Genomic DNA, 22,912 nt, shown 5'->3' on the forward strand with positions numbered 1-22,912 from the left:
TGTCTGAAGTGAAATTACCATTGCAACTACTAAACTTCATATGAAAATTGGCTCATATTTGCCTCATTTTGGGGAATATTTTGTATAGGTGGATATTCATTATTGATGAATTTCACATTTTGTTTTGGTCGTTTTGATATATGATGTGCATAGTCAAGGACAAACGGGGCAATGTTTTTTTGTAATGTAGCAGGGGATTTTTTTTTAATTATACTGGGAAATGAAACTGTATTTTTATAATTTTTTAGTGTGTTTTCACTTTATATGTCCCCCATGAGGTCATAAAAGACCCAGGGGAGGCATTTTCACAGTTTTTTTCCTTTTACAAGTTTTCCCATGTAACTGGGGCATCTATGAGATAGGGAAATGACCCCTTGCGAGGGCTGATGTTGAAATCCCATCTATGTCAACATCTGCAAAGAGTTTGTATGTTCTCTCCGTGTTTGTGTGGGTTTCCTCCTGGTCCTCCGGTTTCCTCCCACACTCCAAATCATACTGACAGGTTGATTAGATTGTGAGCCCCATTGGGGACAGGGACTGGTTTGGCAAACTCTGTGCAGCGCTGCGTAATATGTGTGCGCTATATAACTATAGGAATTATTATTTAATATCAGCAGAGCTGTACTGGGTCTGATCTGATCAGACCCAGCAGCTCTGATTAACCCCTTTAGATCTCTTCCAGGGTCTATAGAGCATATACCAAAAGTGCAATGTATGTAGTATATGTGTATAAAGCAGTCTAGAACATGTAATACAAGTAGTTAAAGGGAACCTGTCACCAGGAGACCCATTTTTAGCACTCCACCAGTCCCCACAGAGCATAGTACATTCACTGCCAAAGTGTTTTTGTATTAAAAATTGGTTTTAGAGAAAAAAAGATATGTTATATTGTACCTTTCATTAGCATCTGCTGTGTGACTAGGCAGTTGCCAATTGGGAGGAGCTGGAAAGGAGCAGTTCCCCCCCCCCACCTTTGGGAAACATGTGACCTTTTCAAATATATGAATAACTCCCCTCACTCGGGATTGGCTGTAGAGGAGCAGGGGGCGTCGCTAAGCCCAGTGATGGGTGTTTTCATATATTTGAAAAGGTCACATGGAGTAGCTGTTTCCCAAGGGTGGGGGGGGGGGCAGGGACTGCTCCTTTCCAGCTCCTCCCAATAGGCTACTGCCTAGTCACACAGCAGATGCTAATGAAAGGTACAATATAATATATCTTTTTTTCTGTAAAACCAATTTTTTTTTATACAAAAACACTTTGGCAGTGTATTAACTATGCTCTGTGGGGACTGGGGGAGTGCTAAAAATGGGTCTCCTGGTGACAGGTTCCCTTTAAGGTAAGCAACATGACATGACATTGCGTTTTCCTGACGTGTTACCCGAATATTTCCGATTTGCGCCGATTTCCCCTCTATTGCCCCGGGATTTTGGCGCACATGATCGGATTTTGGCGCAGCGGCGCCAGCATGCACGCGACGGAAATCGGGGGGCGTGGCCTAACGAAAACCCGAGGGATTCGGAAAAACCGCTGCATTGAAAAAAAAAAAATGTCGCGAAACTTGCACTTACCTTCACCAGGTATAGGCCGGTGAATTTCAGGGTATTCCAGCGGGCTTCGGCGGACTTCAGTGCAGCAACGCCACCTGCTGGACGGCAGAGGAATTACCTTAGTGAATCGCCGGAAGACCCGAATCCACCGCTGGATCGCGAATGGACCGGGTAAGTAAATTTGCCCCAATATGTAATAGACTAGTATATTTACAGTAGTGTAACTAAAGAACAGTACAATCTGTATAGTCAAGGTGAAAAGCAATACAATTTATGTAGTACAAATAAAAGGCAGTGCAATAAATGTAGTACACATAGTATATAGCAGTGCAGTGTGTTATACAGCAGTGCAATGTATATAGTACAATTAGACAGCAGTCTGGAATATGTTGTACCTGTATAAACAAGTGCAGATGCTTGCAAGATTGTATAGATTCAGAGAATCAGACACACTTTTGGATTATCACTTTGCACTACTAAGTATATTACAACAATTTTCCCTGTTGATAAGATTTAATATTATAGCCAGTGACATGTAATGGTCTTATATTCGATATGTATAATTATTGGGAATGCACCCAAGATGCACACCCATCTATTACTTTAAGACTGTGGTGGCGAATCCAGCATAGTTCAGCTGTAGACATCCTTTTGAGGCAGCCCAGATTGTGCCACACTCAGTGCTATATTAAAGTGAAATCATTCTTAGCTGTTCGGGACTACAGGAGGAGTGAGAAGGTGTGGACATTGCTGAATTAACATTGGAGCTGCTTTCTCTGGGCAATGCAATTTTCCTGAGGACTGTAAAGGAAAACTACAGTGATAATCAGAATTTCGCCTCTTTTTAACTGTATTGTTGTCCTCAGGATGCTGATACGATTTAAAGCTGTGATAGAGCAGGGAGCAATAAGTTACTGCTTTAACTGCCTTGTTGGCACTTTGCAATAAATAAATGCTGTTTTAAGAGGTTTATCAGGTTCCACTCCTTAATCCACGGGATAAGAGATGATTTTTCAAGCTTCTCCAGTAAGCTTCTTTGTAAAAGGGGCCTTAGGGCTCATTCACATGGCCGTCTGCGGGGACGTACATGCGGCCGCAAATTTACGTCCCCATAGACGGCAATAGCGGCGCGGATACGGTGCCACACACCGCAAAAATATAGAGCTTGCTCTATCTTTCCGCGGATGTGCGGCCGTGCACTGCTATTCTCTATGGAGGGAGGAGGCGTCACCTCCTCCTCACCTCCAGCACACGGCGATATGCCCGCACGGCGGGCATACCGCGTGTGAATGAACCCTTAGTTTGAAGGCTCCAGATTTCATGATACACTGCACATACTGTATGTCTTGGATGCTTTGGAGGATGATCGTAACCCTTTATGTCAACAATATACAATGATATTTTCGGTTTATTACATTGTACATTACCTCTCCTGTCTCAGTGCTCGGATCACTAGTGATCTGCTACTTCTTTCATCCTCTTTGTATAAATCTTTATTTGGAAACCCCCTTTCCAGGACACATCTGTCCAAAGTCAACATCTGACATGTCTTTCCGGTTGGAGGATCTGCCATTTATTATGATTGCAATTTCCTGCAGATGCATCACAATGTAACAATAGGAAAAAGCTTTTTAAGAAGATGTCACATCAGTATCCAAAAAAGAAAATCCATGATATATTTCCTTTCCTGTTGTTTTTTAGGATTTGCAGTAGGCTGATTTTTAGACCAGAACTGTGATGAATCTGGTTTGCAAATGCAGCTGTTACATCTGTGCCAGCATCGTCTTCTGTCCGTGGAAGGCGGCTTGGAAGACGTCGATTCTACTCAGTGTTTTGTGTGTGTGAACTGTGGCTAGGTTAATGCTGTTTTGGGAATGACGGAACTACACCCAGCTGCAGTCTTCAATAGGAGTTATCAAATTTTTATATAATGGAACTTCACTGGAATTTTTCATTCTACTTTTGCTATTATAAAGTGGTTCTTCACATTTGAAAATCCCTCATGTTTAAAGGTTTCCTTGATGAAAAAATCAAAGATTCTCTGTATTCCCTGCAAGTAAGTGTTGAAAGGCCATATGCTCCACATACAGTACTGTTTTTTCCGGTTATATAAGGCCACATTCATTTCAATGGATAATACGTCCAACCATTTATATTGCCGTTCTGTACCGTACTGTATAGTTGCCTTATAAAAATATAGAGCATGTCATATTTTCTGCCGTATTTCAGTTCCGTATGCCCTTAGATGTCTAGGGAGACGTATAAATACGGGTTACATACGTGCTGCATAGGGATGAAAAACGTCACATATATAATGGCTCATACAGCACGGAAATGCGGGACTGGAGAAATCACACGTTCGTGTGAATGCAGCCTAATCTAGTATGAGGTGGGAAAGTAGCAGAGCTAGAGGGGGTGCGGTTGCACATTGGCTAGTTGCCTTAGGGGACTATAAGGGACTATAAGACGTCTCTTCCCCATATTAAGACGTCACCAAGCTCATGCATGCGCAAACACTAAGTCTCGCACAGCCGTCTGGCGATAGGTGCCGAGAACTTGGTGACGTCACGGCTCTCGGCACCTGAAGGAGGACGGGTAATATGAAGGAGGCGGGACATCGGAAGCCATCGCCAGCCCAAAGATGACGTAGGGTAGCACCGGAGGGCTCATTTACATATGTAAGAAAATAGTTTTTTTTAGCTAAACTAAAGTTCGCCGAGCCTAACTAAACAATGTGCCGGCATCAGCAGTAGCCTACAGGGTGGTCTGCTCGCATGATTTCATCACGCGAGCAGTGGTAGGTTTCCTTTAACCTTCAGGACATAGGCCTTTTTTGGTTTCTCTCTGCTCAAAATCCAAAAGACATAACTTTTTTTTAGTTTTTTTGGGCATAGGAGGGTTTGTTTTTGCAGTAAGATTTGTATTTTACAAAGGCTTCACATTTTTTGGTATGTTTTACTACTTTAGCTATTAAAACCCCCTTTTTAAGAAAACCACATTTGTCTATGTGTTGCCATATTCCGAGACCTATAACTTTTTTATTCTTCAATCTAAGGATTATTAGGGTGTCAATTTGCCTCTTTTAAAATTGCAACGCTCAGCTGCTCATTTACATAACCGTCCGCTCTGCCCCCGCTTCTAATTATTCACTTATTGCTCCTCCCACTTGCTCCCTCTTCTCATGGTGACGTTGGCTCATCGCACAGGAAAACTGGCACCTGTACGGTGAGCCGTACACCCTGTCGCCTGCGCAGTTCACGGCTCGATGTGCCTGGCAGTAAAGCATGTGCAACACCCTCGCTGATGCAATGGCGAGGTAGGGTTTGCGAATACGTCCCACCTGCATGTAATCACCTTACACTACATGGTCCTGATAGGACATAGCGGTATTGCAGTGGTGAATCCTGCCTGGCAAGGCAGGAGTTAAGTATTTTGTATAATGCCAGATGCTGTTATCCAATGATATGTGTTACATCCTGTGCTCTGTAAGCTGAGATGTGATTGGAGGAGTTGCCACCACCTGACCAAAGGAAGGTAATAAAACCTCTGGCCAGGAATGTTCTAGAGAAGTCTCTCTCAGGAGAGAGAAGAGAACATTAGAGGATTATTCTAGTGTGGAATCCTAGGAGAATCAGTGAGTGAGTGAGAAATCTCTGTCTAGCCCATACCAGAGCAGGAAGAGCTTAGCCCCTGCCTCTGAAGAGTGGAGCATTAGACTAGAGTTAGTGTAGTGAGGAAAAGGGGTATCATCTTACCTTTAAAGGTGATACCTGAAGCCCTACAGGACAAGCTGAAGCTTCCTACCAGGACACAGCTGCCTCCCAGCCTGCCCTCTACTTCCAGGCTGGTGAACTATCTCCTGAGGCTCCCTCCAACTCACATCTCAGCACCCTACCTACCTGTTAAAGGCACATTTGCTGCGGTTCCTGCGGTTCCAATAAAGAACTGTAAGTTGTTTTCTTCAACTTCTGTCTCCGTCTGGTCCCTGCTAATACGGCTGCCTTCATCACCGGCACCCTGTCCATCACCCAGAGACTCACACTCGGGACATTAAGGGGTTGCCCCAGGGAGATCCGCTATAGCAGCCTCTCCCTCATCTTTTCTTGCCAACACCACCCTGCTGGAGACCTGCCAGGCTGTAGGACAGCCCTCCGGTTCCCCCGTACCAAGCACCGTGACAATAGCGTGCTTAGGCTGCAACCACCAGCCACTCCGGTACCGCGGGCCCCGGCTGTCTCCAGGCCTCACCTCAAGGGCTAGGCCCCGGTGGGGGATGTTGCAAGTGGCGTCACGAATCACAGGATATTTACTTCTGTGCCTTATCCTGGCACTAAAGACTGTACTTTATTAAGAAAAAGACTGTGCTGCCTAACCCTGCTGCCATCCGGGTTTAGGCCCAAGTATTTGTGTGTTTCTACATTGAACTTTATACTGCTGCCACGTGCTGTCGAGCGCCGCTCCAGCACTCAAGAGGTTAATTCCTGCAAGAACTGTGTCAGCTCTGCTACATCCGGCGCTGCTGCGCCTGAAGCATTTACCTCAGAGGCGTGTGGCGCAGCAAGTATTTCAAGCCCGCCAAATCTTCACTGGCGGGAACTCCAGAGGCGTCATTAGGCCCCGCCCCCTGCGCGAGTGGCGCGAAGCACCGTGGAGGAGGAGCTGGAGCGTGTGCGGCCGGCAACGAAGAGGGTTAATCGGCCATCTTGGATTTCGGCGCAGGCCGCGCCTGAAGCCTGCCAGCAGCGTGCGCCTCATCCGGAGTTCCGGCGCACGTGTCCTGCGACTGGAGAACACCGCTGAGCATCACCGAGCCCTGCTGCCTGCCGGACATCGGGAACGGAGACCTTCGTGTACCGGAGCTGTCCTGTCACCGCGGCTGATCCTGAGTGAGTACCGCTGGGGAAGTTAAAGGGGGGTAGAGATTGTTTCCGATGCTAGGTTATTGGCTCACCTCCCAGGGAATAGTGACTGTGTCTTAAAGTGCCCACGTCCCATTCTAGCCATCGCCCATAGCAACGGACATTGTGTAACCCTACAGGCTTCCCTCAGCTAGGCCAGTCATGTCCGCCCAGGACGAAGATACGGGACTGGCGCAAGTCCCGTCCCCTGGTCCCTCCTCAGGGTACCGGAGCATGTTAAGTCCTCCAGAGAGTCCCTTCAGCCCTGCTACAACTAGTGCCCCTGGGACTCCCACCATGATGCCTCTGACTATGCCCTACTATCTGGGGGCCCCCTGGTTACCCTACTACGAGGGAGAATCACATACTCTCCCTGAATTCAGGGACAAGTTGTTAGCCACCTTCGCCTTGCTCCCATTCACAGAGGAACAGAAAGTGGGCATCTTCATCGGGCAGTTGAAAGGACCCGCTCTCCGGGAAGTCAAGTCTTGGCCCCGAGAACAGTGTCAGAATGTGGTCCAGATTCTTGATAGGCTACGTAACACCTTTGACAAGTGTACTGTCTCCGAGTTGAAGCAGAAATTCTTCGGGAAAAGACAGAAGCCCCAAGAGTCCCTCCGAGACTTTGCCCTCTCCCTACAGGAGACATGGAAGGCCATCACCTGCCTTGAGCCCAAAGACGCTGAAACCTCTGATCAAACCTTAAGGGAACAATTTATTAATGGACTTGTTGATAGAAATCAAAGGTGTCAACTAAAGATCATCTCTTCTCAACATGCCCAGGCCTCCTTCCTTGAGTTTAAGGAAATTGCCATTGACATATTAGGGGACCGACCGCCTACTGGACCGCAGAAAGAGCCTGAATCCGTGGAAATGGAAGAATCTGCTCCAGCTTGCTATCCAACGCAGTCGACATCACCTACTCCTGTGGCTACGGAAGTTGCTGACTTAGCAGGACAGGTCTCTAATCTGGCGGACACCCTGCATAAAATCCTCGATCGGTTGACCCAGGTGGAAGTGACTGTCTCCGCTATGAGGAGGAAACCTCCAGAGAACCCGGTACGGTCCGCTACTCCTCGTGAATCTCCGACTAAGCAGCGCCCAAAAGAGGCGAAGTCGTTAAGCACCTGGAGTCAGAAGAAACCCCGCCAGCGGTGCAGCTACTGCCATAAATATGGGCATGAAGAGAATGATTGTCGTCAGTTAAACGACAAACCCTTGGAGCTAAGGGACGACCTCCAAGGGAAGAACTTGTAAGTCCCCGAGATGCTAACTGGATGCCCAGGTTCGTGGGGACTCGCCCCATGGTTCATGTAACCATCAATGGAGTTACCCTACCGGCCTTAATTGATACCGGCTCTCAAGTGACCACCCTCCGGAGTGCTGCCTTCGAGAAATGCCGAGGAAAAGCATCCTTAATCCAGCCTCCCAAGGCTTACTTGAACATTATTGCTACGAACGGAAAACCCGTACCCATCCGCGGCTACTGGGAGCCCACGCTAACCATTGGAGACACTGAGTTAACCAGACAGGGCGTAGTGGTGACACGTGTGCCCGAAAACGGTAACTTCTCCCTGGTACTGGGTACCAATGTCCTCCGCAATTGCTACCCTGAAGTGCTGAAGGCTCTCCACGACTCCCTGCCAACAGTGCCCAACGGTTCCCGGAAGGTAATTCAAGAGACTATGCAGGTTCTAGCGGCGCAACAGAAGTTTGCTGGCCCTAATGGAGAAATCTGCAGAGCCCGGATCAAGGATCCCCAACCTGTCCACCTTCAACCTGGGACTGAGACGTTAGTATGGTGTCGAGCCTGCATGGGCGTCCAAGGTCAAGACTACCAGGCGATAGTAGAACCTCTACCAGCTGATGAAGACCTGCCCATTCTAGCCGCCAGGAGCCTAGTCACCGTATCCCGAGGACAAGTACCCATTCGATTACTAAATGTGGGAGACTCCCCAGTGGATCTGAGAAAGTACCAAGCCGTAGCCACTCTCTTCAGTGTCCATCCTGAAGACTTGGTGGAAACCGCTCTGTCTGCCTCCCAACAGTTGGAAGTGAAGCAAAGTGCTGAAGGTGAGCCTGCCGAGCAACCCTGGTGGCTTGAGCTCAATATTGGAGATGACGATTTTACTCCTGCAGACCAAGTGCAAGGTGTCCTGGATGTCGTTATGAAGCACCACCAGGCCTTCAGCAAACACCCACTGGATTTTGGGCAGACTACTCTGATCCAACACACCGTCCCTACTGGCTCTCATCCTCCTATCAAGGAACGATACCGGCCCATACCTCCAGCCCGCTACCAAGAGGTGAAGAAGCTGGTACAAGAGATGAAGACAGCCAACGTTATCCGGGAGAGTCACAGCCCATGGGCTGCCCCGCTGGTCCTTGTGAAGAAGAAGGATGGAACCCTTTGATTCTGTGTTGACTATAGGAAGATCAACAATATCACCCACAAGGACGCCTATCCTCTGCCTCGAATCGAGGAATCCCTCGCAGCCCTAGGGTCAGCTGCCTACTTCTCTACCCTGGACCTGACCAGTGGCTACTGGCAAGTGGCCATGGCGCCGGAAGACCGAGAGAAGACGGCTTTCACCACCCCAATGGGCCTGTTCGAGTTCAACAACATGCCGTTCGGGCTATGCAACGCCCCAGGCACATTTCAACGGCTGATGGAGAGATGTTTGGGTCATCGCAACTTCGAGACCGTCCTGCTATATTTGGACGACATCATCATCTACTCCAAGACTTATGAAGACCACCTCCACCATCTGGCGGAAGTCTTCCAAATCCTGACCCAACATGGGTTGAAGGTCAAGCCATCCAAGTGCCACCTGCTACAACCTAGTGTCAAGTACCTGGGACATGTGGTGAGAGCTCATGGAATTGAGCCAGATCCAGAGAAGATTGCAGCTGTCCACGACTGGCCTACCCCATCAACCGTACGGGACATCAAAAGCTTCCTGGGATTTGCCAGTTATTACAGGCGTTTCATCCCGAAGTTTGCCCAGCTGGCGGCTCCCCTGCAAGAGCTTCTAAGGGGCCTGCCAAAAGAGAGCCAACGTTCCCGGGTATCCATTGAGTGGACGGCCGAACGAGAAGCTGCCTTCCAGATGCTCAAGCAACGGCTGACTGAACCTCCGGTGTTGGGATATCCAGACTATAGTCTGCCTTTCACCCTATACACTGATGCCAGCAAGCAAGGTCTAGGGGCGGTATTATCCCAGCTCCAAAACGGAACTGAAAGGGTCATAGCCTACGCCAGCCGTTCCCTCCGAGAACCGGAGCAAAACGACCAGAACTATAGTTCCTTCAAGTTGGAGTTTCTGGCGTTAGTCTGGGCTGTGACCGAAAAGTTCAAGGACTACCTAGCTGCATCATCTTTCACTGTCTTCACAGACAATAATCCTTTGGCGCACCTGAACACCGCTCGTCTTGGAGCACTGGAACAACGGTGGGCCTCCAGACTTGCCAATTTCAGCTTTACCATCAAGTACCGGGCTGGTAAGACCAATGACAACGCCGACGCTCTGTCCCGTCTCCCTGACCAGTGGGAGGGACCCTCCACGGATGCTCAGTGGGAAGATGTGGAGATGCCAGCGTTCTATGCCCGGTTTGTGCGTCAAGATGCCCAGAGAGTTTACTCCCTACCGACAGAGGCAGAGCCAGCTACTCCTCAAGAAGAGTCAGAGCCCCCTGCGGAAAAGGACCTCTGGATGAGTCTTCAGGCTGACAGCCGTGCCATAGGAGAAGTAATGGACTATCTCTCTAGTGGGCGAGTGCCTGAAAGAATCCGGCGCAGAAGAGCTGATGGAGAACTGTCTCAATTGTGGCGCCAGAGAAAGACTCTGAGCATGCACCAGGGTCTGCTAAAGAGAAGAACTCTGGACCCTATCACTTATGACCGGCTATACCAGATTGTGATTCCCAGGAGGGACGCCAAGATAGTACTGGAAATGTACCATGACCAGTCTGGACACTTTGGCGCTCAGAAGACTGAAGCCACCCTCCGAAGGCGATTCTTCTGGGTCAATATGAAATCCGACATTGAAGCCTGGTGTCGAGAATGCCCAGCCTGCGCCATCGCTCGAGGAGAGCGACACAATCAAAGGGCCCCTCTACGTCCCATTGTGAGCCAACGGCCCTTGGAGATCCTGGCATTGGACCACGTGAAGTTGGAGCCCAGCAGATCCGGTCACAGTTATGCTCTTACGATCATCGACCACTATACCAAATTTGTGGTTGCAGTACCCGTCAGAGATCTGTCTGCAAGGACCACCGCAGCGGCCCTGTGGAAGAGCTTCATCCTCCCCTATGGCTGTCCGGACCAGATCCTTACAGACCAAGGAACAGCATTTGAGTCCCAAGTCTTCCAGGAGCTGTGCACTCTATATGGCTGCAAGAAGCTGAGGACCACAGCCTATCATCCCCAAGGCAACGGGCTTTGTGAAAAGATGAATCAGACTCTAATCAATATGCTGAGGACTCTGACCCCTGCAAAAAGGGCTGACTGGCCAAAACTGTTGCCCGAATTAGTGTACCTGTACAACAATACCACTCATTGCTCCACAGGATACACCCCGTATTATCTGATGTTCGGGAGACACGGCCATCTCCCTGCTGATATGACCTGGGACATGGAGTCCCCTGATTCCCAGTCTTTACTCCCTCAGACTGACTGGGTTCACGAACACCAGAGGCGCCTGGCGGATGCCAGAGAAGTTGTGGATCTGCGGTTGGAAGAGGCCCGAGAGAAACAAAAAAGGGACTTCGATCGTAATGCCTGTGCTGAGCCTTTTGCCCCAGGAGATCGAGTGTGGCTGCGCAACAACCATCCTACCAGTAAGCTAGATGGGCGTTGGGAGCGTGAGCCATACCTAGTTAGGGACAGTCTCTCCCCTGAAGTCTACGAGATTTCAAGAGGAGACCGTCCACCACTCCGGGTACATAGGAACCGGCTGAAGAGATGTCTTTGTCCTTTTGCCCCTATGTCTACACCTCTCACTTCGACCCCCGACTTACAGACCTCCTTGTGTTCGCCTACCCCCAGTTTCTTGGAACTTGTGACTGTGCCTCAATTCTGTTTTGTTTCCACTCCAGTAAGAGGTACCTCGGAGAGACCATCATCCCCACCGCAGTCTCCAATACTGCTGCCTGTGGAGGATGATCCGGCTCCAGTGTCTGCAACCCCTGAAGCATCAGAGGCAGCTGAGACTCCGACTCCAGCGCTTGACTCAGAGGAGGACGATGAGGAGGTTGTTATCTTCTCCAGGCCGGAACTTCGAAGGTCTCAAAGGGAGACAAAAGGTAAAGCTCCTGCGTACCTGCAGGAGTACCAGCTGGTGACACGCAGAAGCAGGAGGCAGGTACGTTTTTCTGACACCGAAGTACTTACCACCGAGGAAGATGCAGAGTAACCCCTGAAGGGCTGTCTCCCGCTTCAGGTACTGTACTATGTACATATTGTATATTTCTGTCCTTACCCCAAAGAGCCAGAGACTTTCCTGAGACTCTCACCCCTATTTATCTCAGTCAAGAGACATACCTTGAACTGATTATTGGCCTGTGCTATGATAGCACCCTTCCTCTGCCACAGCAGAGATTTCTTCAAAGGACCCTGTCCCTCTACCCATAGAGGAGACCCTTTGCTTCTTCATTGCACTTTTCCCCCACATCAAGGGCTGTACCCAGAAGATGGACTTTGTTATTAGAGACCTTCTGTGAGACTTTTGCCAGATACTACAAGGGAAAAGTGGCCATTGACTACTATTTTGCACTTAATGCCTTCCTTTTAGGTACGGACATTCTGTTTGCACTTTTTATGCCTTTCCTTTGCAGGAAAAGAGACATTTACTACCGTGCTACCCTGAGTAGCCTATCCACCTCTGTAACGTTTGTAACGTTCAAGATGTGTACCCATTGGGCTCCTAAGCCAATGTGAATTAACCTGTTTGCACACTGTCATATATGCCAGTGTATGCATTAACCCTTTCATAGGCTTTTCAGGTTGTAGAGTGGCTGTGTCGGACCGTCTCTATGTAGTACAATGTTTTATTGTGTCACATATGCCAATGTATGCATATATATACTATATAATTGCCGCCAGGGAAGAAGTGTTGATAAAACAAATATACAGGCCTTGGTGCAAGGAGTGGATTACAGGACATGACACCACACCTTTCCTACTGTACAGTTCGGTTTAATGGCGTCAGCGACCAACTGTCATACAGCTACATGTTTTGTCTTAGTCCGACACCAACCCAGGTGCCTGTCTCCAGGACCATGGGCGGTTTGTCCCTACACCTCACATAGCCTGCACTTCCCAGAAGTGCCCTTAGCCCCCTCTGTGCCCCAAACCATCTGTAGTCGAGCCGAGGGCGGCTCTTTCAATTGCCCCCAGGGTATGCAACACCCTCGCCGATGCAATGGCGAGGTAGGGTTTGCGAATACGTCCCACCTGCATGTAATCACCTTACACTACATGGTCCTGATAGGACATAGCGGTATTGCAGTGGTGAATCCTGCCTGGCAAGGCAGGAGTTAAGTATTTTGTATAATGCCAGATGCTGTTATCCAATGATATGTGTTACATCCTGTGCTCTGTAAGCTGAGATGTGATTGGAGGAGCAGCCACCACCTGACCAAAGGAAGGTAATAAAACCTCTGGCCAGGAATGTTCTAGAGAAGTCTCTCTCAGGAGAGAGAAGAGAACATTAGAGGATTATTCTAGTGTGGAATCCTAGGAGAATCAGTGAGTGAGTGAGAAATCTCTGTCTAGCCCATACCAGAGCAGGAAGAGCTTAGCCCCTGCCTCTGAAGAGTGGAGCATTAGACTAGAGTTAGTGTAGTGAGGAAAAGGGGTATCATCTTACCTTTAAAGGTGATACCTGAAGCCCTACAGGACAAGCTGAAGCTTCCTACCAGGACACAGCTGCCTCCCAGCCTGCCCTCTACTTCCAGGCTGGTGAACTATCTCCTGAGGCTCCCTCCAACTCACATCTCAGCACCCTACCTACCTGTTAAAGGCACGTTTGCTGCGGTTCCTGCGGTTCCAATAAAGAACTGTAAGTTGTTTTCTTCAACTTCTGTCTCCGTCTGGTCCCTGCTAATACGGCTGCCTTCATCACCGGCACCCTGTCCATCACCCAGAGACTCACACTCGGGACATTAAGGGGTTGCCCCAGGGAGATCCGCTATAGCAGCCTCTCCCTCATCTTTTCTTGCCAACACCACCCTGCTGGAGACCTGCCAGGCTGTAGGACAGCCCTCCGGTTCCCCCGTACCAAGCACCGTGACAATAGCGTGCTTAGGCCGCAACCGCCAGCCACTACGGTACCGCGGGCCCCGGCTGTCTCCAGGCCTCACCTCAAGGGCTAGGCCCCGGTGGGGGATGTTGCACATGCATGCGCAGTTCTCTGCCAGTGCATTGAACCGCGCAGGCGCCTGGGTGTATGGCTCACCATGCTGGCATAATCACCCTGGCACCTGTGTATCTTGGCGTCTCGATGCACCCGGCAGTGACCTGCGCATGCACGCTTCGTTTCTAGTTGCATCTAGCTGCCGAGCCATGAACTGCGCACAGATGCCAGTGTGTACGGCTCACCGTACAGGTGCCAGGTTTCCTGTGCAATGAGCCAATGTCACCATAAGAAGAGGGAGAAAGTGGGAGGGAAAATAATTAGAAGGGGGGGGGCGTTATGTAAATGAGCAGGGGAGCGTTGCAATTTGAAAAGAGGACTTGTTGGCAGGGAGCCAGGTAATCTTTTTCACTGGATATTACGGGAATGGAGGGGAGCAGAGCTGAGAATCCGGGTGTCATGTAATGTACTCTGCTGAGCCTATTTGGACCTGTCACCAGTGAAATTCTGCCTCCTGGTGACAGGTTCCCTTTAAAGGACACCTGTCATCAGGTCTGTGTCACTTGTCCTGTCACTACTACCTGTTGGAGCAGCTCACAAGGATCCCATCCCAGCCTTTATCTAGTTATTTCATACATTATTCATTGTAAAATCATCTATTTTTTATCATGTAAATGAGGCTAGTCACATGGTCAGAGGCAGTGATGTCACCCCTGTTACTCCTCCCCTCTCCTCCCCCTGCTCATGTATGTGTGTAATGTATAGTAAAGCATGGCTAGTGTCTGTACTGCATCTGCTGACATGCTGCATCCTCCTAATATACAGGTGAGAGACACAGACATCAACTACACATGAATCTGACATGTTCTGCTGTAACATGGCTGCCTGGAGCTGTTGTATCTCTCCTAAACACACACAGGGGGCGTGGCCACCAGCCCCAGGAAGCACATCATTATAAAGCCTCACATCATTATACAGGCTGTCAGTCAAGCACTGGGGGTGTGGCTGTGCCTCCCACTCATGAATAGAGTGGACAGCTTGAATATGCTAATGCTTCATTGGACATTTCACAGGTCATTTGCATACAGCTTTAGGACCTCATTGCTTAGGTTTACAGGCATGTAGAGGGACAATGAAGGGATAGAGGCAATGCTCTCTAATGGCAGTTTATGAAAATATATTTAGTTTAGGGGGGTTATTTTGCATGACGGGTTCTCTTTAAGTACTTTATTTATGTTTTAAACATAGTTACTGCCTGTGGTAGATGTCTTCCCTTATTTGTTAACTAAAACATGTAACACAGAAGTCATTTAGTATATTGTTTCATATTGTTTCTATGGAGGGATTATCCAGCAACATACCTCTGACACAAAGTGGTGGTACTATATTTAGGACTCCAGTCCATAAAAAGACATGGGTAGCATTGTATAGAAAATGAGCTCACAGGCAGGAATGCTGCATAAGTTATTCCATTACTGTGATTTCAGTTTTGTTACATACACGCTGAGCTCCTGTACCCCACGTAAGTGCAGACAGGAGTGACACTATATTTGGAAGGAAGCAGCTACATTTTTCCAATTACGTCTTAGAAGATAATTACCTATTGAGATCTATTTATGGTTTTTTGGCATGATTACAAGTTCAGAAATTCTGTAAAATAAAAAGTTGAGCGTTTTTAATAATCATTTGTAACTATTTAGAACCAGTTGGCAGCCAATAGAATAATTTAAGACGCATCCTAGTATATGGATTTCATCTGTTATTCAATAGTAAAATTAAAGAGGACCGGTCACCCTGCAAAAAGTAAGCAGCTCCTAGTGCTAAAACAGACGCAGCGGTGTTACACTGCTAGCATAATCAGAAACATCTGATAATGCTAACAAACACTGCCACACTGTACAATAGCAACGCTGGACCGTCCACTGGAGTTCACCAAAAGTGCTTTGTCTGACGATAATGCACTATGCATGTGTCGCTTCCCTGCTCAGATCTAACAGAGTTCCCCATCTTTTAAGGCTGGTGCCACATGTAGCGCTTTGTCTGCGCTTGCAAACGCAAACGCAGACAAAGTCACGCCCACCGGGGTGGGCCTCGTCCCGATCGCATCAGCGTTTCTATGGAAACGCCTGCGATCGGGAACGAGCCGCCGGTGTTTTGCGTTAATTTTACGCAAAACACTGGCGGCTCGTCCCCGAGCCGCCTTCCATGCAACACAAATTAGGGGGCGTGCCGTCGGTCGGTCCGACTGATTCAAATAGAGCACCCAGCATTATATACGGACAATGCACTTTTAGTGAACTCTAGTGACTTTGTAAGTAAATGTGCCCCATTGTGTTAACATAGCATTTCCATATTCTAATGTTAACCCTTTTTAAACAGTTTGTAAACATAACGCAATCAGACCAAGCTTTGCCTTTAAATTGCGTTTACAAATAGCTGCAAGTGAGCATAAGAAGCCGTCAGTTTAGGGTGCGTCCACACATACAGTTTTTCAAATTCAGTTTTTGGAGCCAAAAGCAGGTGTGAATCATAATGGGTTGAGACAAATAATGGAAAGGTGCTGCTCCTCCTCCTACTTTTATTCCATTCCTGGTTTGGGCATAGAAAACTGCATCTGAAAAACCGAACGTGTTGGTCGCACCCTTAATCATTCAAAACCTTAACACCTGCATCTTACTTTCAGATTCAGATGTGGCAGATTTATTGCTGATTTCAGTACTGAAAACCAGTGCTGGTTTATAAAATGTTAAAGGAGGAGGGTTTCCAAAACCATGTTTTTTTTAAAAAGAGTTTACGGTAGTTCAAAATAATGGGGGGGGGGGGGGCTTTATCAATATTTTTTACTTGTTAAGTGATTTTTTTAAAGCCTGTCTGCTGTCCTTTTTTGCATCAAATTTATTGTATCTCCGGCTTTGAAACTTTCTTTGCGACTAAAAAGACACATACCCCAACTGCAATTCGAAACAATCTCCGCAAAAAGTAGCAGCAAAGTTTGCAGATTCTGATGGAAAAACTCACCAGATCAGGCGCTAAACCACCCATCAATGAGTGATTGCAGTTTTTATTGTGACATTTGAAGAACAAAGTTCAGTGTTATCAGTGACAAAATAGTTCTGACAAGTTTGAGTGCACTTACCTCTAATGTCAGATAAAAACCTGCAAAAACCTAACAGTGACAAAACAGTTGCAAAAAAATAGATATAAACAGCCAAATACTGATAAATGAGATAAAAGCAATGAGAATTAGTGACCTTCCCATACCACTAAATACTATGAAGAGGTCCACTCCTGGATGTTCACTTCATCCTGTGCTCCGGCAAAACATTATTGTTATCACATAAAGGGGGAAGGGGATTAGCCCAAGAACTTTACGTACAGCCATACTATAGAGCAGAGGGTGCGGACCCATAGTGTAACTAATGTAATTTTACTTTCGGCTACACCCAAGGGAGTAGTCTTAGTAATGCTCTTCCTTTGATTGAGACAAAGGGTGGGGAGATTTCAAAGAATGTCAGTTTTTATGTTTTTAGACTTGGCCTTTGTTACTGGATGGGAAAATGAGTAACTTGGCCTTTATAGAAAGGTGCTGGTTAAGAGCTGAAGCAGAAATAGGACTGAGGGGATAGAATAGATTTACCCCCCTTGGTATAATATTCACATTGCTGGTACACTGAAGAAACAATTCAGGCAAAATCTATTGACCAGAGAATTCAGATGCAGAATGAGCAATGGTCCGGCAATGGGGTCTCCAACTGGTGATTTCTCCGATCCCCCTGTTGATAACAGCAGCATGCAGCTAAATGCAAGATAACCTGGTAGTGGACCCACTGGACCACCTCAGAAGATGACGTAAGTGGTACCTGGTTTTCACCGGAGCCTGCTGCAAAGCGGGTTGGACTTGCTGGGCCACTAGGTCGTTCCACAGATGCGACTTTGTCCGTGGTGGCAGCCAAGACGAGGTACAGAAACGGTAGGCAGGTTTGTGGCCGGGGACAGGCAGCAGGTCAGGACAGACGGCACAGGATCAGGGTCAGAGACATAGCATAGGGTCAGGGCTGGCATTGGAGGAATGTAAACAAGAACCGGTCCGGGGTCCCAAAGGGAAATCACAGTAATCGCAGAGGACATGGGAATAAGCTTTTTCTAAGGATGTGAGGACAAAGATCCAGCGTGGTGTGCAGGGAGAGGCTGGTATTTAAAGGATTCAGGGTACGGCCAGCGCCAATCAGCGGCGTGCTGGCCCTTTAAATTTTCGTGTGTGCGTCCCCGTCACCTTGGGAGCAGGCACGCTAGCTTTAGGAAATTTAAAGGGCCAGCACACACAGCCACCGGACCAGAAACAGGAGTGGGGACAGGTTAGTCGGAACTACAGGGCGCTGGGGCACATGAAGGAGCACGGGTGAGCACGCGCCCCAAGACATAACCCTAGCAGTAAACACCAGAAGAACAATGAAGATGGTATTTTCTTCATCTACAGACTACAAGATGGGTTTATGAAGGAGTTTTTTTAATGAATAAACTCGAGATTGCAGCAGGTGCAGTTATCTTGTCCTTGTGTCAGCTATAGAGGTCAAAACCTTCATGGCTACATAGACAAGCAAAATTCATGTAAAAGTCTTCTATGTCCGGCTTGGTGGTACCAGAGGGTTCCATGGCATGAGCGAACTGTATTGTAATGGGTGTGGGTCCACTGTGGCACAAAACTGGTTTGTCACTGGGTGACTCCTCAGGCAATTGTCTAAATTAATTCAGTAGATTCACCCTTCAGTCCCAATAGAGGATATAGCAAATTGGGACCTTGCTGCCTGCAAACCATCAAGTGGATACCTCTTGGTGGATGACATTGGTGGCGGCTAACCAAGGAAGTGTGGCACCAAAGGGACAAGCTAAGAACATAGTCAGATAGCAGGTCAAGGTTAGGGCTGGTAGTAAAGGTTTAGTGACAGGCATAAAGCGAGAGTTAAACGCAGGCAACAAGAGTTCAGCATATAGTCTACCCGCACTGGTAGAAGACACAGGTCACGGCAGTTTGTACAGGTATTGAATCAGGTTTCCAGACGCAGGTCAGGACAAGCATTACTGGATAAGGGTCCAATAAACAAGCCGTGTGAAACACAAGTAGTCAAGGGGGGAGGATGCAAAACATAACGTTACAGGAACTAGAAGCTAGGAAACCTTTTTATTTCATTAGCTTCATGAGGATCAACAAATGGTCCATTTTTCACAGACTGAATAAGCCAACCTGTTAGCTTTCTAATACATTTTTGCTATGAATACATTTGACTAGTACACAAAGGCATGATAGATGGTTATTAAATCTGTGGTTATTATAATAGATGATTTCCTGTGTCGGGTTTGTTACCAGAAACGCTTTTAATAAAGAACACAAAAAGTTCCAGTAAGTCTGATATTGCCTCCAGTCAGAGCTGCATAATGGCAATTTTGACAGAAAACAATGAAATCTATGGCTGTACAAAAATTGTTGAAAGCAATGTTCACTCTTACTCGGGTATTCAGTGAATAATACTCAATAAAATGTCCCAAGACGAAGGCATTGCGTTTGCCGAAACGCGTGTCGGGTTTGGGACATCAGGTGGACTTTTGGTATACTGGATCCTTACTTCATTTTATTTCTATACATTTTTCTTGTAATATTTGATTCTGGTAGATACTCAATAGACAAGCCTAGGCTTCTAGCACTGTGGCCATAATTATTACTATTGCATTTTATCTGTATTACATTCACCTGAGCCTACCAGTTTTTTATTCAGTATACATTGAGAGACTAAATATTATTATATTACATATGAAATGTCCCCTGTATGTGTTCCTATACATATACAGGCAGTCCCCGGGTTACGTACAAGATAGGTTCTGTAGGTTTGTTCTTAAGTTGAATTTGTATGTAAGTGGGAACTGTATAGTTATAATTTTAACTCCAGTCAAATATTTTTGGTCTCTGTGACAATTGGATTTTAAAAATGTTGGATTGTGATAAGAACCAGAATTAATAATAAAGCTTTAGTGCAGAACCTTTAAAAACTGTAATGGCCTAGCCTAGGGCTAAGGTACAGTAAATTACCAACATCCAGAGGGCCGTTTGTAACTAGGAGTCGTCTTTAAGTCGGGTGTTCTTAAGTAAGGGACCCCCTGTATCTGTATTTTAACTAACCCCTTCCCTTTTTTTAAATTTTGAATATGAATATAATAATATATGAATTGATATTTATATAGTTGTTTGGCATGATTATTTGTAGTTTTATATAAAAAGTATCTAAACCTGTTCAGAATGTGGAGCTTTTTGCTTTTAACCCCTTAACGACTTGGCCCTTTTTTTCCATTTTTCACTCTCCGTCTTCAAAAATCTTTTTTATTTGTCCATGTACAGAGCTGTGTATGGGCTTGCATTTCATAGTGATGGTATTCCATATTCCATGTCGTGTACTGGAAAGTGGGGAAAAAAATTCCAAATGCAGTGAAATTGGTGAAAAAGTGCATTTGCAACATTTTCTTGTGGGCTTGGTTTTTACAGCTTTCACTGTGCACTCCAAATGACATGTCTCCTTAATTCTTTGGGTTGGTACAATCACGGGCGTCATACTAGGTGCCGCCCGGGAGAGAACAATGGCGGCGCCCAGCACGCTGAAGCAAGAAGAGCAGCCGGGAAGCCAGAAGAGGAGCCGCGATGACATCGGGGGAGCAGCACTGCGCATCGGGGCCACCGGAGGGTGAGTATATAAGTTTATTTTTTTATTCTGGGCTGTGCTGTATACTACTGGGGGCACGGCTGTATACTACTGGGGGCACGGCTGTATACTACTGGGGGAAGGCTGGGGCAGGCTGTATACTACTGGGGGCACGGCTGTATACTACTGGGGGCACGGCTGTATACTACTGGGCGCACGGCTGTATACTACTGGGGGAAGGCTGGGGCAGGCTGTATACTATTGGGGGCACGGCTGTATACTACTGGGGGCACGGCTGTATACTATTGGGGGCAGGCTGTATACTACTGGGGGAAGGCTGGGGCAGGCTGTATACTACTGGGGGCACGGCTGTATACTACTGGGGGCAGGCTGTATACTACTGGGGGAAGGCTGGGGCAGGCTGTATACTACTGGGGGCACGGCTGTATACTACTGGGGGCACGGCTGTATACTACTGGGGGCACGGCTGTATACTACTGGGGGCACGCCTGTATACTACTGGGGGCAGGCTGGGGCAGGCTGTATACTACTGGGGCAGGCTGTATACTACTGAGGCAGGCTGTATACTACTGGGGGCAGGCTGTATATACTATTGGGGGCTGTGCTGTATACTACTGGGGGCAGTGCTGTATACTACTGGGGGCAGTGCTGTATATTATAGGGGGCTGGCTGGCTATATACTGGGGGGGGTCTGTGACCAATGCATTTCCCACCCTCGGCTTATACTTGAGTCAATAGGTTTTCCCAGTTTTTGGTGGTAAAATTAGGGGTCTCGGCTTATACTCGGGTCGGCTTATACTCGAGTATATACGGTAGTTATTATATTTTAATAGATTGGGACTTTTGGGACATGGTGATACCTAACATGTTTATGATTTTATTTCTTTTTAATTTTTATATCAGTGATTAAACTATTTTTTTACAAATTTTTCTGACCTACTAATGCAATAATGGCAAACCTTTTAGAGACCAAATTGCCCAAACTACAACCAAAACCCACATATTTTTCACAAAGTGCCAATTCATCAATTTAAGTAGTAACATATTGGTTCCTGCTCTGTCACAGGTTTCAATTGTATTGGCGTCTTTAGGAAACCAATACAGTAGAAAGAAGGAGGAGAAATCAGGATTATTATTGTAGCTTCCCTCCAGAGTCCCCTGAACAGGAAGAATCACAAATAAGCTCCAACGTTAATTCAGTTTACTCCACACCTACTACTACAGTTCCAGTCACTTTAAAATATCTCTGAACATGGCATGTTACGGGCTGCCTGGGAACACAGGAGGAAGCCTTTAGTCTGATGAACTCTGTGCTGGAGAAATGGCCTGGGTGCCCACAGAAAGGGCACTTAGTACAACTTGTGGCACCCATGCTATAGGTTTGCCATAACTGCCTTAGGTTGTCTGATCGATCCTACCATCTACTGCAATACAACTGTATGATTGATCCTACTATGTACTGCAATACAGATTCAATTGTATTGCAGTAAATGGAGAAATTGCTATAGATTTGTAACAGTGTGCCAGTAGCACACTGTTACAAATCTGCGGCAACGATAGGTCGTGGAGTCTTAAAAATACTCCAGGCTGTCATGGCAGCTGATTGCCTCTCCCTGATTGTGGGTGTTATTGGTGGGTGTTTGCTGCACTATACAGCAAACAACTGTCTTGTATGGAGAGGGCTCAGACCGCAAGCATTCAACCTTAACCAACATGTAACCGGGGTTGACTCATAATGTGTTTTACATGCGTCACCACCCACTATCACTGTTCACCAAACAGACTTAGGCTACATTCACACGAACGTATGGGGGATGTATATACGGCCGACGTATATACATCGCAATAGCCTCACGGCGCCATACGGGAGCGGTACGGTGATGCACACGTACACCGTACCATTCCATAGCCCGTAGAAAGATAGGACATGTCCTATCTTACGACGGAATATGGCGCTGGGCTCTATGTTAGGCTATGTAGAGGGTCGGGGGTGAGCAGCACTCTCCCCCTCCTCCTCTCCCCGGCGCCGATGTATGCCCGCCGTACTAATGCAGCCTTAAAGGACACCTGTCATCAGGTCTCTGCCACCAGTCCTGTCACCTCTACCTGTTGGAGCAGCTCACAAGGATCCCATCCCAGCCTATCTAGTTATTTCATACATTAATCTTTGTAAAATCACATATTTTTTATCATGTAAATGAGGCTGGTCACATGGTCAGAGGCAGTGATGTCACCCCTGTTACACCTCCCCTCTCCTCCCCCTGCTCATGTCTGTGTGTAATGTATAGTAAATGCTGCATCCTCCTAATATACAGGTGAGAGACACAGACAGCAGCTACACATGAATCTGACATGTTCTGCTGTAACATGGCTGCCTGGAGCTGCTGGATCTCTCCTAAACACAC

Source organism: Engystomops pustulosus, chromosome 2 (genome assembly GCF_040894005.1).
Source record: "Engystomops pustulosus chromosome 2, aEngPut4.maternal, whole genome shotgun sequence".
NCBI classification, from domain to species: Eukaryota; Metazoa; Chordata; class Amphibia; order Anura; family Leptodactylidae; genus Engystomops; species Engystomops pustulosus.